Source organism: Macrobrachium rosenbergii, chromosome 46, assembly GCF_040412425.1.
Source record: "Macrobrachium rosenbergii isolate ZJJX-2024 chromosome 46, ASM4041242v1, whole genome shotgun sequence".
Classification (NCBI taxonomy): domain Eukaryota; kingdom Metazoa; phylum Arthropoda; class Malacostraca; order Decapoda; family Palaemonidae; genus Macrobrachium; species Macrobrachium rosenbergii.
In genome coordinates this window covers 777,501-789,101 of record NC_089786.1, presented here as the reverse complement: position 1 = coordinate 789,101, position 11,601 = coordinate 777,501, and the positions used below count along the sequence as shown (strand labels likewise).

Genomic DNA, 11,601 nt, shown 5'->3' with positions numbered 1-11,601 from the left:
ATTTTTTTGTGTATTCAGCATTGTAGAGATGCCATTTAATTATCTATTGGTCTTGTAGAGATGCCATTTAATTATCTATTCAGTCTTGTAGAGATGCCATTTAATTATCTATTCAGTCTTGTAGAGATGCCATTTAATTATCTATTCAGTCTTGTGGAGATGCCATTTAATTATTATAAAATTTGAAATGAGGATACAATTAAGACCCTTTTCATGTATATTCAGTCTTGTAGAAATGCTATTTAATTAAGTATTCAGTCTTGTAGTGATGCCATTTACTTATCTATTCAGTCTTGTAGAGATGCCATTTAATTAAGTATTCAGCCTTGTAGAGATGGCATTTAATTAAGTATTCAGCCTTGTAGAGATGGCATTTAATTAAGTGTTCAGCCTTGTAGAGATGCCATTTAAATATCTATTCAGTCTTGTAGAGATGCCATTTAATTATCTCTTCAATCTTGTAGAGTTAAATGGTATCTTTTCAGTATTGTAGAGATGCCATTTAATTATCTCTTCAATCTAATTAATCTGAAATGAGGATAAAATTAAGACTCATTTTCTTGTGCATTTTAATCTTGATCTGTTTTATGAAATCCACTTATTTGTTAAAGGATTAACGAGGATTGAAACTATCCTCATTCTCTCCGAGGATGAGGATGATAGCAGTTTTTATTTTTCGTCAAGCCTTTTTTAAACAAAGTCTATTTCACTAACAATAGATCAAGACTGAAAATACACAAGGGAAGGGTTGTGATTTTATCCTCACTTATCAGTGATTTGTGCTTTTAAAAGTCTAACATGAAATTGCAATAAGCCCACAGTGTTTTAAATTTGTCAATACCAGTAATTGTTATCAGTATTAGTTGTAAGAGGCCCACAATGTTTTAAATTTGTCAATACCAGTAAATTGTTATCAGTACCAGAAGTTGTAAGAGGCCCACAATGTTTTAAATTTGTCAATACCAGTAAATTGTTATCAGTACCAGAAATTGTAAGAAGTCCTTAATGTTTTGAATTTGTTATCCAATACCGATTATCAGTTAATAACATTTGGTATATATATTTATACCACAGTTATTAATAATATATGCACACCAGTTATCGTCAATTTTATATATATGCTAATTACTCATGTTACACTTTTTTTCTACAGGTACAGGCAGAATATACGTGAACACCTAAAGGTGAGAAATCACAGGTGACACGCACAGCCTGCCTAACGTGAGAGAAGACCACCCCGAAAGGAGAAGATATGAGAAAATGAGAGGACAAAAGTGCCTTTATCCTGAAGAGGTGGAGCGACGAAGAAATACATAACTAGCAGCCGGTAATAATCTAGGGCACAATTTGATGAATGAATATTTCTGGACGCCTCAAGTTTCTTAATGTAATTTATTTTTTTATTGGTTGTTGTGAAGGTACCCAAAACGGCGAGTTTAGGAACACTGAAACGAGTATTACTGTTTATGTTTATATAGTATTTTTTCTTTTGAGCTTAATTTATTCCTCTATAGCATCTCCTTTCTGCAGTTGCTATCAGAGACCTTAATATATAAATCTGTATATACAGTACACTGCTATATAATATATATATACTTTTTCAAAAGATTCATTTCTTTTATTCCAGCCATCTCCTGCTTCCCGGATGAATCCTACTTCAGGATCTTGCTGTACTCAACCCGCCTCCTCGGTGAAACCTGGTTCAGTTGACTGGAGCCCGGTGAAAGGAGGCTCCAGAATTGCTGCTGTTCTCTTATCCACGACTTCCTGGCTTCCCAGGTGAAACCTGCTTCAGGATATCACTGCACACGATCCGGTCCACGACTTCCTGCTTCTGAAAATGAGATTCTCATTATTTATCTGTATACCGAAGGGCACATAAAACCATAGGTTATAAACTTAACTCCTGTCATGTGCTCAAGGTTGTAAATCAATTATACAAGTGTTCATTAAATCCTTTTAAGCTATTCACAGGTTTTTACACTAGGAACCTTGAATTACTTTATAATGTTAAAGTAACTTTGTACAAAATGAATAAATTAGTTACGTAAAGGAGCAAAACAACGAATAGAAACTTTAGCCATTGACAGCCTGGCTTAAATAAAATTATTGGTTCATATGATTACAATTCTGTGCAAAATGAAATCTTTTTTAAGAGTACTTTTCAAGAATGCAACAATTAGAGAGACTAAGGTTTAAGTAAATCTGAAACAAAAGCAGGGTGACCCACTACAAGAACCAAGCATAAAGTTTGTTTCAAGATCAAATAATTATTACTTACGAGATCAAATAATTATTACTTACGAGGAAACAAAAGCAGTAAGCTACTGTAAACTACATAGACATTACCAATGCCGTTCTAACCTTCGTACTTTTCAGTTCACTAGCGAGTTGAATTGATATTTCTATATATTCCTATAACAGTTCACCAGTGAGTTGAATAGATATTTCTACATATTCCTATAACTTCACATTCCAACAGATTTTGACTTTAAACTCACTAACATAAGCAGGGTAGGCTTTCTCAGTGTTTAAAAGAACGCCATATGTAAGAAAGTGACTGCTGGCACACTATTTCACATAATATTTAAGCTAAGTAAGAAAGTGACTGCTGGCACACCTATTCACATAATATTTAAGCTAAGTAAGAAAGTGACTGCTGGCACACCTATTCACATAATATTTAAGCTAAGTAAGAAAGTGACTGCTGGCACACTACTTCACATAATATTTAAGTAAGAAAGTGACTGCTGGCACACTACTTCACATAATATTTAAGCTAAGTAAGAAAGTGACTGCTGGCACACCTATTCACATAATATTTAAGCTAAATGTACCCTCTGTGCTTTTACAAAAGTTCGAATTTTGTCTCATCTCGAAGCTAAACTGAATATTTAAGCCATTTTACTACTGTCAAAGGGTTGTAAATTAAGCTAACGTACCCTCTGCTTTTACAAACTTCGATTTTTCTGTCTCATCTTGAAGCTAAACAGAATATTTAAGCCATTTTACTACTGTAAAAGGATTGAAAATCAAACTAATGTAACCTTTGCTTTTACAAAATTCGATTTTTCTGTCATACCTTGAAGCTAAACAGAATATTTAAGCCATTTTACTACTGAATTAGGATTGTAAAATCATGCTAACGTATCTTCTGCTTTTACAAAATTAGAAATTTCTGTCTCATCTTGAAGTTAATATAATATTTACGCCATTTTACCACTGTAAAAGGATTGTAAATCAAGCTAACGTACCCTCTGATTTTACAGACATCGGATTCTCTGTCTCACCTTGAAGCTAAACAGAATATTCAAGCCATTTTACTACTGAACTAGGCTTGTAAATCAAACTAACGTACCCTCTGTGCTTTTACAAAATTCGAATTTTCTGTCTCATCTTGAAGTTAAACAATATTTACGCCAATTTACTACTGAATTAGGACTGTAAATCAAGCTAATTATCCTCTGCTTTTACAAACTTCCATTTCTGTGTCTCATCTTGAAGCTAAACTTAAGGAAGCATTAAGCTACATTAGGACTACATTCAACTCCCAACATCAGTATCTACGGTAGAAAACTCCACCTCTTACTTGTAATCGACGTGGCTGCTTCGAAAGTTCTTGTCGAAGGACGGAACTTGAAAGAAAACTCTCTCTCAGGTCAGATCGTCTGCCTGGAAATGTACGAGAAGTTAGACATTTATATTATGGGCATACCTAGAATTAGTCATTCAACATGTAACCTTATTTTTGAGAGAGAGAGAGAGAGAGAGAGAGAGAGAGAGAGAGAGAGAGAGAGAGAGAGAGAGAGGAGGAGGGGTTCTCAGCATCTGGCCTCTTAAATAACAGCAAAGTTCTAAAGCATATCATGAGTTACTTGCAAGACAAAGTACTTCTACCAAACTTCAGCAAGGTGGGGAATATTGCAGACATATACCAAAACTAGATTACTGAACTTTAATATAAGCCCATATAACCGCTGGTGGAAAGCCTGTTTTATTGAATACATACATAGTTTTATTTCATAGACTTAGATAATGTAATTTAATCAACATTACCGCACAAAAAAAAAATTACCCATAACCCTCTATGATGTTAGATAGAGCTACATAAAATTTGCATTTGTATAGAATTTTAAATAAAGTGATTTAACCAGATAAATTCATAAGAGGCTGCGGATATTAAGTAAACATAACCTATGTTTAATAAGTGTAATAACGAGGTTCATGATTTTGGACGTGACTAATCACAGATGTGTGTTACACACTAAGTTCTGTAAACACTTTGAAATCTACTCTTACTGTACCTAAACAAATCACTGCTTTGAAATGGGCGTCATCATCTTAAATCCCCCAGATAATTTCTCTAGAATAAGCACAAAGATTTTAATTACATCAAATAACGTACAGCAGTCCTTACTTTAAAATAATCATACTCATATGTCTGACACGACCAGTTGTTATTGAATCACCTGGCATATGCCAGCGCAACTACAAAAAATCTAGAAAAGTTTCTGTAATGCAGCTTCCTGTATTTTAGTAAAATCTTTTAGTTCACTAAAGATACTCAGTCACATGGCTAATGGACCTATCACACTGTCCCCAGAAGGCCCTTTACAGAGAGAAGGATAAATACACACCTGGTTTTAACTTATTCATGATAAGACCAATGATCTGTAACTATCAAGGTTTTTTGACAACCACATGGCACCATTCTGCCCTAAAATGGAAAACAGCAGTATCTGCAAAATTTTCGAAATTGAGGTATGCCACCCATTGGGATCGTGAAACATTAATAAGTTACTGTTGTTTCAGAATGATTCTTCAACGCTTTACACGAGTATTTAGCGGGTCCCATTTGCAGTATCTGCAAAATTGGTAGTAAGGCAAGGGAAAACTGTAGTATCTACCATTTTTCTCAGTTTTATATTTTTGCAGGTACTGCAGCCTTCCATTTTCGGGCAGCATTGTATCTGTATAATACAGTTTAAATTATTCACTTTGTACATCCAAAAAGGATAGCACTCTTCCATACTTGAAAACAACACTCCTTTCTAAATATGGCATAACTAAAAAAATGGTGATGAATTTAACTTGTAGGGACTTAGTAGATACATCAATGGCTATATACCTCAATCATGACAAAATGAAATTTTACATACCATAACACTGGCTTTTGACAGTCCAAAACACACGGTGCATTGGTAGATCCATCCTTTGTAGAATATATTGTTAGGTATAACCTTTAAAAATTAAGTAGTCAACAGTGGTAGACACACACACTCGTCTCTTGACAAATACATCAGCTCAAAATGGGTTTTCTGAAAAGTTGAAAGATTATGAGTTTCAAGGAATCTTAAATACTGCGATCAAGTATACCTTTCAGCTAGTCAATGGGATGCACCAGTGTTGAAAAACATTTTCAGTTTACTTTTGGGTAGGGTTGTGTGTGAGGTGTGGGTTGTGTGTGAGGTGTGGGCGGGGTGGGTGTGGGCGTATGTGGGGTATTTTACAAAACTTACTACTGCCTTACTACTCAAACCTGGAACTGTATAAAAGTCCCTGGAACAAGTAAAGTGGATCCAGCAAGGCAAAATACCATTCCAGGTTTGAATCAGCTGGAATAAACGCCTGGAAAACCAAGACTTAACTAACAAACGAAAAATGGCAAAAAACGCCTGGAAAACCAAGCATAACATAAACGAAAAATGGCAATGCTGAATGGTGCTCAAGTGTCTCCCCCAACATCATCTCTCTCATTCACAGGTTTTAATTTTGGCGAAGTCAAACCACTGCAGAGCAATTATTGGTCCGGCGGGAATTGGATACTCGCTAAAATCGAGCGGGCCCTTTCAGTGTGGTCACTCGGAGCGGACGTTTCCGCCCTTATGCTATTGTGCCGTAAGGTCTAATTGCATGTTTTAGACTTCCGAAGGGCTTGAGTAACTTCTGGCCGCCGAGATATATTATTGCCCGGAGGCAGCGAAGTTCCACTCGGTAAGCAAAGCAATATTACATTGTTTACGAAATAGAAAACTGACTTGATTCGTCTCCGACACCCACGGTTTGTTGCGAGCGGGTTCCTCGTGGGCTCGTTTTGAAGGTGACCAGCTCGTACTGACGTAATATTATTCCCTTAAAACCAGCTCGTTACTCATTTATGAACTAGGAAATATCAATTTCGCTCGTCATTTTAAATTTAAAATACTAATCTAAAATAGAAAATACTAATAAACATTTTCTTGTTTCTACATAGTACAGTAATAATAAATCTATTTTTATATAAAAAAACCCTTTATTATATAAACCGGACTGTCCAAAATGTCACCAAGAGAACATGTGACGCCAAAATGAAGGAAAGCTATCAATGAATTTGCAATTGCATCATTTCTAGCACGTCAGTGCACAAGGGGATTTATGAACATACGACCCGAGAGAGAGAGAAAGAGAGGGTTTTCAGTACTTTTCCGACTTTTGAGAGAGAAAGAAAGCTATGAACACTTTTAGAGAGAGAGAGAGAGAGAGAGAGAGAGAGAGAGAGAATCATTTTGCAATAGCACCATACTTATAACAAGCCTCTACACACAGGGATTTATCAAACAGCCTTACGACCCAGAGAGAGAGAGAGAGAGAGAGAGAGAGAGAGAGAGAGAGAGAGAGAGAGAGAGCTCATGCACAAAGGGATCTAATGACACTCTTACGACCTGAGAGAGAGAGAGATCTATCAATCATTTTGCAATAGCACCATTCTTATAAGCCTCTACGCACAGGGATTTATCAAACCACCTTACGATCCGAGAGAGAGAGAGAGAGAGAGAGAGAGAGAGAGAGAGAGAGAGAGGCGGAAAATCCCAGCGAGCTCAAATTGATAGATTTATGCTTGCCTCAGCAATTTACTTCGCCGGAGCGATCAGTCTTCCTTACACCTTTGATGGCTTCTGCCATCAATCTCCTTAAGTTCCTCCCTCATTACCTCTCGAATTCTCCCTCTCTGTTACGAATGGAGGATTGTGTAGGGCACAACGAGCAACACCCCTAGTGTACACGGGGAGGGGAACCGAAGCCTCACCCCTGGACCACATTAAAACGGCTTAATTAATGTTTTTTGTCCTCCACCTACCTAGTGTCTATATCGGCCTAATATTATGCTTTATAATCGTCATAACTTCAAATAAGTGTCTATATAGGCTTTATAATATTATGCTTTATAATCGGCATAAATAATGTTTATATAGGCCTAATACTATGCTTTATAATCGGCATAACTTCTAATAAGAGTCCTTACAGGCCTAATATTAAGATTTATAATCGGCGTAATATCTAATAAGTGTTTATGTAGGCCTAATACTATGCTTTATAATCGGCATAACTTCTAATAAGAGTCCTTACAGGCCTAATATTAAGATTTATATAATCGGCGTAATATCTAATAAGTGTTTATGTAGGCCTAATACTATGCTTTATAATCGTCATAACTTCTAATAAGTATCTATATAGGCATTCTTGAACATTGCACTTGTGAGCGATAGTTTCAACCCCCACCCACTGGATATTAATATAATAAAAATAAATAAAAATCGTAAAAACTTGAATCGAGGTACAGGCTCGAGTAAGAAAGCTACCAACCAACCATAGTACTAGCAGTGTCTGTCCACCTCCAGATGTTAGTGTTGGCTGCTCTTTCAAACAACCTTTCTCGTTTATTTTTTCCCGAATAAACAACCTGTTTTCACTAGGAGTCTGTGTCAATGTTGGTGCACTTAACATGACTCTTAAAAGGAGTTTAAATAAGCAAGAAAACTTTTGAAGCGTTCCGTCTTCGGTAAACAAGAGTTTTTGCTCGTATTTTCAAACGTGCGAAGAATTTCAAGACAAGTCTGTCCTAAATTGGAAAACTGCAGCATCGGCAAATTTTTCGAAATTGAGGCATGCCACCTATTGGGCTCTCGTGAAACACTTAATGCACAAGTTACTGCAGTTTCAGAATGATTCTTCAATGCTTTTCACGAGTATTTAGGGGACCCCATTTGCAGTAAGGCAAATGGAAAACTGTACTATCTACCATTTTTCTCAGTTTTGTATTTTTGCAGATACTGCAGTCTTCCATTTTTGGGCAGACGTGTCCACTTATGTTTTAATTGGGTACTAAACCAACTTAAGTGGGCGCAACTTCTATCTGACAGGTTAGGCCTACGCTAAATTTTAACTGGATTAAGATGACAAAATGGTCATACGATTCAATGACAAAAAAAAAAGTGTGAGCGACAAGTAGATGCATATGCCCATATTGAACAAATCTGGCAACCTATACTGTCTAAATATCCCTTTGTCTACGATCAGGAGAAGCCTTCAAAGTTCAGTGACGATCCTACGCCAACCCTTGTCTAAAAATCCCTTTGTCTACGATCAAGAGAAGCCTTCAAGAGTTCAGTGACGATCCTACACCAACCCCGTCTAAAAATCCCTTTGTCTACGATCAGGGAAGACATTAATTGCTTTCAACTTAGGACTGTTCAATGACGATCCTACACCAACCCCGTCTAAAAATCTCTTTGTCTAAGACCAGGAGAAGCTCAACGGGACGCCATGTTTAGTACCAGACCCTTTCTATATATACCATTTTCTATACTGTTCAGTCAAAATATTGAATTAATACGTTTAGTACCAATATTACCATTTTTCTATACTGTTCAGTCAAAATATTGAATTAATAAGCAATATTTTGCTCAAATCACCTTCCCTGGCCTGTTCTACGCAAATACTGACTGACAGATCACTTGATTGTAGTTACAATCACGAACAAGTGACTTAAAATTGCAAAAATAAAAATAAGGGATTTGGTGGACCCTAAATTTGCCAAGACACTCATACAGTAATCATGAAATAAATGTACTGATTCACCTTCAACCAGAAACCAATCAATCAATCAATAGGTCATTAAGCACATCCGTAAGCTTAAGACCGATCACTCAGAAGATTAAAAATACACAGTTACTTACGACACATTAATCCCAAGACCACTGCTAAGAAAATCCTGGGATTTACGCACACAAAAACATCATAATCCCATGACCACTGCTAAGAAAATCCCGGGATTTCCGAACACATACTTATATCACATTAATCCCATGCCCACTGCTAAGAAAAACTGGGATTTACGGACACAAATGCATAATATCAATCCCATGACCACTGCTAAGAAAATCCTGGGATTTACGCACACATACATCATATTAATCCCATGACCACTGCTAAGATAATCCCGGGATTTACGAACACATATATACATCATATTAATCCCATGACCAATGCTAAGAAAATGCTGTCATTACAACACACAAATACATAACAATCCTATGACCACTACCATGAAAATCAGTTATTTATGAACATAAATACTTATATCACAATCCCATGACCACTGCTATTAAAATCCTGTGATTACACACAAATACATCATATTAATCCCATGACCAATTCTAAGAAAATCCAGCGATTTACGCACACAAATACTTATATCACATTAACCCCATGACCACTGCTAAAAAAATCATGGGATTTACGAACATATATCACATTAATCCCATGGCCACTGCTAAGAAAATCCTGGGATTTACGCACACAAATACCTCACATTAATCCCATGAACACTAAGAAAATCCAGCAATTTACGCATACAAATACTGTACTTACGTCACATTAATCTCATGACCACTACTATAAAAATTCCGTGATTACACATACATCACATTAATCCCATGACCACTGCTATAAAAATCCCGTGATTACACAAATACAAAACATTAATCCCACGAACACTAAGAAAATCCTGCGATTTACGCACACAAGTACTTACGTCACATTAATCCCATGACCACTGCCATAAAATCCTGCGGTTTGAGTCATTCAGTATTGTAATCCACCATCTCGGTCACTTCAATCTCCAACCGTCTTCAATTCCAGATTCTGGTCTGGAACCTCCCGATTCCAGCTAACACCACCACCAGCACAGCTTTCCAAGAACTGGAGTCTGGTAGACTGGTACTACCAAAGCCTCGTCCCTGGAAGGTTGTTTTCTTCCAACTGGCCAATCAGAGACTTCCACACTCACCCTACTGCGAAGCATATTGTTTCGACTTCTCTGATTGGCTGAGACGAGCTGAAACTTCGGTAATTCTCTAGTTGACAAGAAAGATTTGTTAGTTTGTTCTTGCTATCGTTACTGGAAGCGTTTTAAAGAATGTAATATATAAAATTATATATATATATATATATATATATATATATATATATATATATATATATATATATATATATATATTAGAGGAAAAAATATAAAACCTAAAATCAAAATTAATATTTTCTCGAAATGGCAAACAGCAGTCAGACCTCAACGCTGTACCTTGAATACTGTAATTTATGCCTGTAATCACTCTACCGCATTACAGTAATTATTTTGTTTTTGTAATTACAGGGCATGAAAACATTCTAACCGCTGTATACCTTCGATACTGTAATTTATGCCTGTAATCACTCTACCACCTTACAGTAATTACTATTATTATTTTTTTAATTACAGTACATGAATACATTTTCGACCTGTGAAAGCAGGTTACTACATATTTTGGAAGCTCCAGATACTGAGGATGTTTAAAAAAAAAAAAAAAAAAAATATATATATATATATATATATATATATAAATATATATATATATTTTTTTAAATATTATATAAAAGTAGCATGAGATATCTAATGGCTGTTTACTTATGCATAGAACGTTGCACTGAACATTGACAAAAATAAATAAAAATTATTATCATCATCATTATTATTACTTCTAGTCTTCATATAATAGGTCTTTAAACTGACCTTGACATTTTCCAGTTTTGAAGCAAAAAAATACACATATATCTAAATAAATAAAATAAATAAATAAATAAAATAAAGGGCTAAAGGACACAGCTACGATAAATTAACATTAAATAAGGAATACATGAAAAATCACAAGATAAACAGTCTTGGTACCTCAGCAATTTTTGCACTGCAAGCAACATTAAATGTATTGCTTTTGTTTCTCTATTGATAAATGGTATACTGCAGAACTGTGCACGTTGCAAAGAACCTTGAGTAATGATTACAGTGCACCACTTGAGGCGCACTGACGGCACTAGAGAAATCAATCATTTTGTCTTTGAAGACAAAAAGGTAATTTTAGTGAAATAATTAATTCACAAAAAAGAAAATTAAAAAATAAAACCAGCTTAACTATCAGCAGATTTATTATCCTTATAGAGGGGGAACAGTTTTTTTTTTTTTGGGGGGGGCGGGTTTCCAAGTTCGAAAGACAAAGAAAAAAAGTAATTAAATATGACAGCTTCCAAGAAAATTAAATTGTTCATAATATTCCCCAAAAGCTTTCTTTCTCACGGCGATGTGTAGAATTTGAAAAAAAAAGATACAAAAAGTTGATTTGGAAAACAAAGAGTTGCCTCTTGATTTTTTTTATATATATATACATTTTCCAACAACGCTTTCTCGTGTCACTCTCACACTTTCTCTCTCTGTGTGCGTCTCTCTCTCTTTGCTTTCGAAATGCGTTGCAT

General features: G+C 35.6%; 1 long non-coding RNA gene across 1 annotated transcript; it reads right to left on the bottom strand.

Moving 5' to 3' along the window:
* Positions 1–1,694: 1,694 nt before the first annotated feature.
* LOC136830140 (uncharacterized) lies at positions 1,695–10,029 on the bottom strand. The gene is made up of 4 exons (XR_010850558.1): positions 9,854–10,029; positions 5,160–5,318; positions 3,590–3,672; positions 1,695–1,834 (listed from the first exon to the last, which is right to left on the bottom strand). It is a non-coding gene; the product is annotated as an uncharacterized lncRNA (long non-coding RNA).
* Between the last annotated feature and the right edge of the window lie 1,572 nt (positions 10,030–11,601).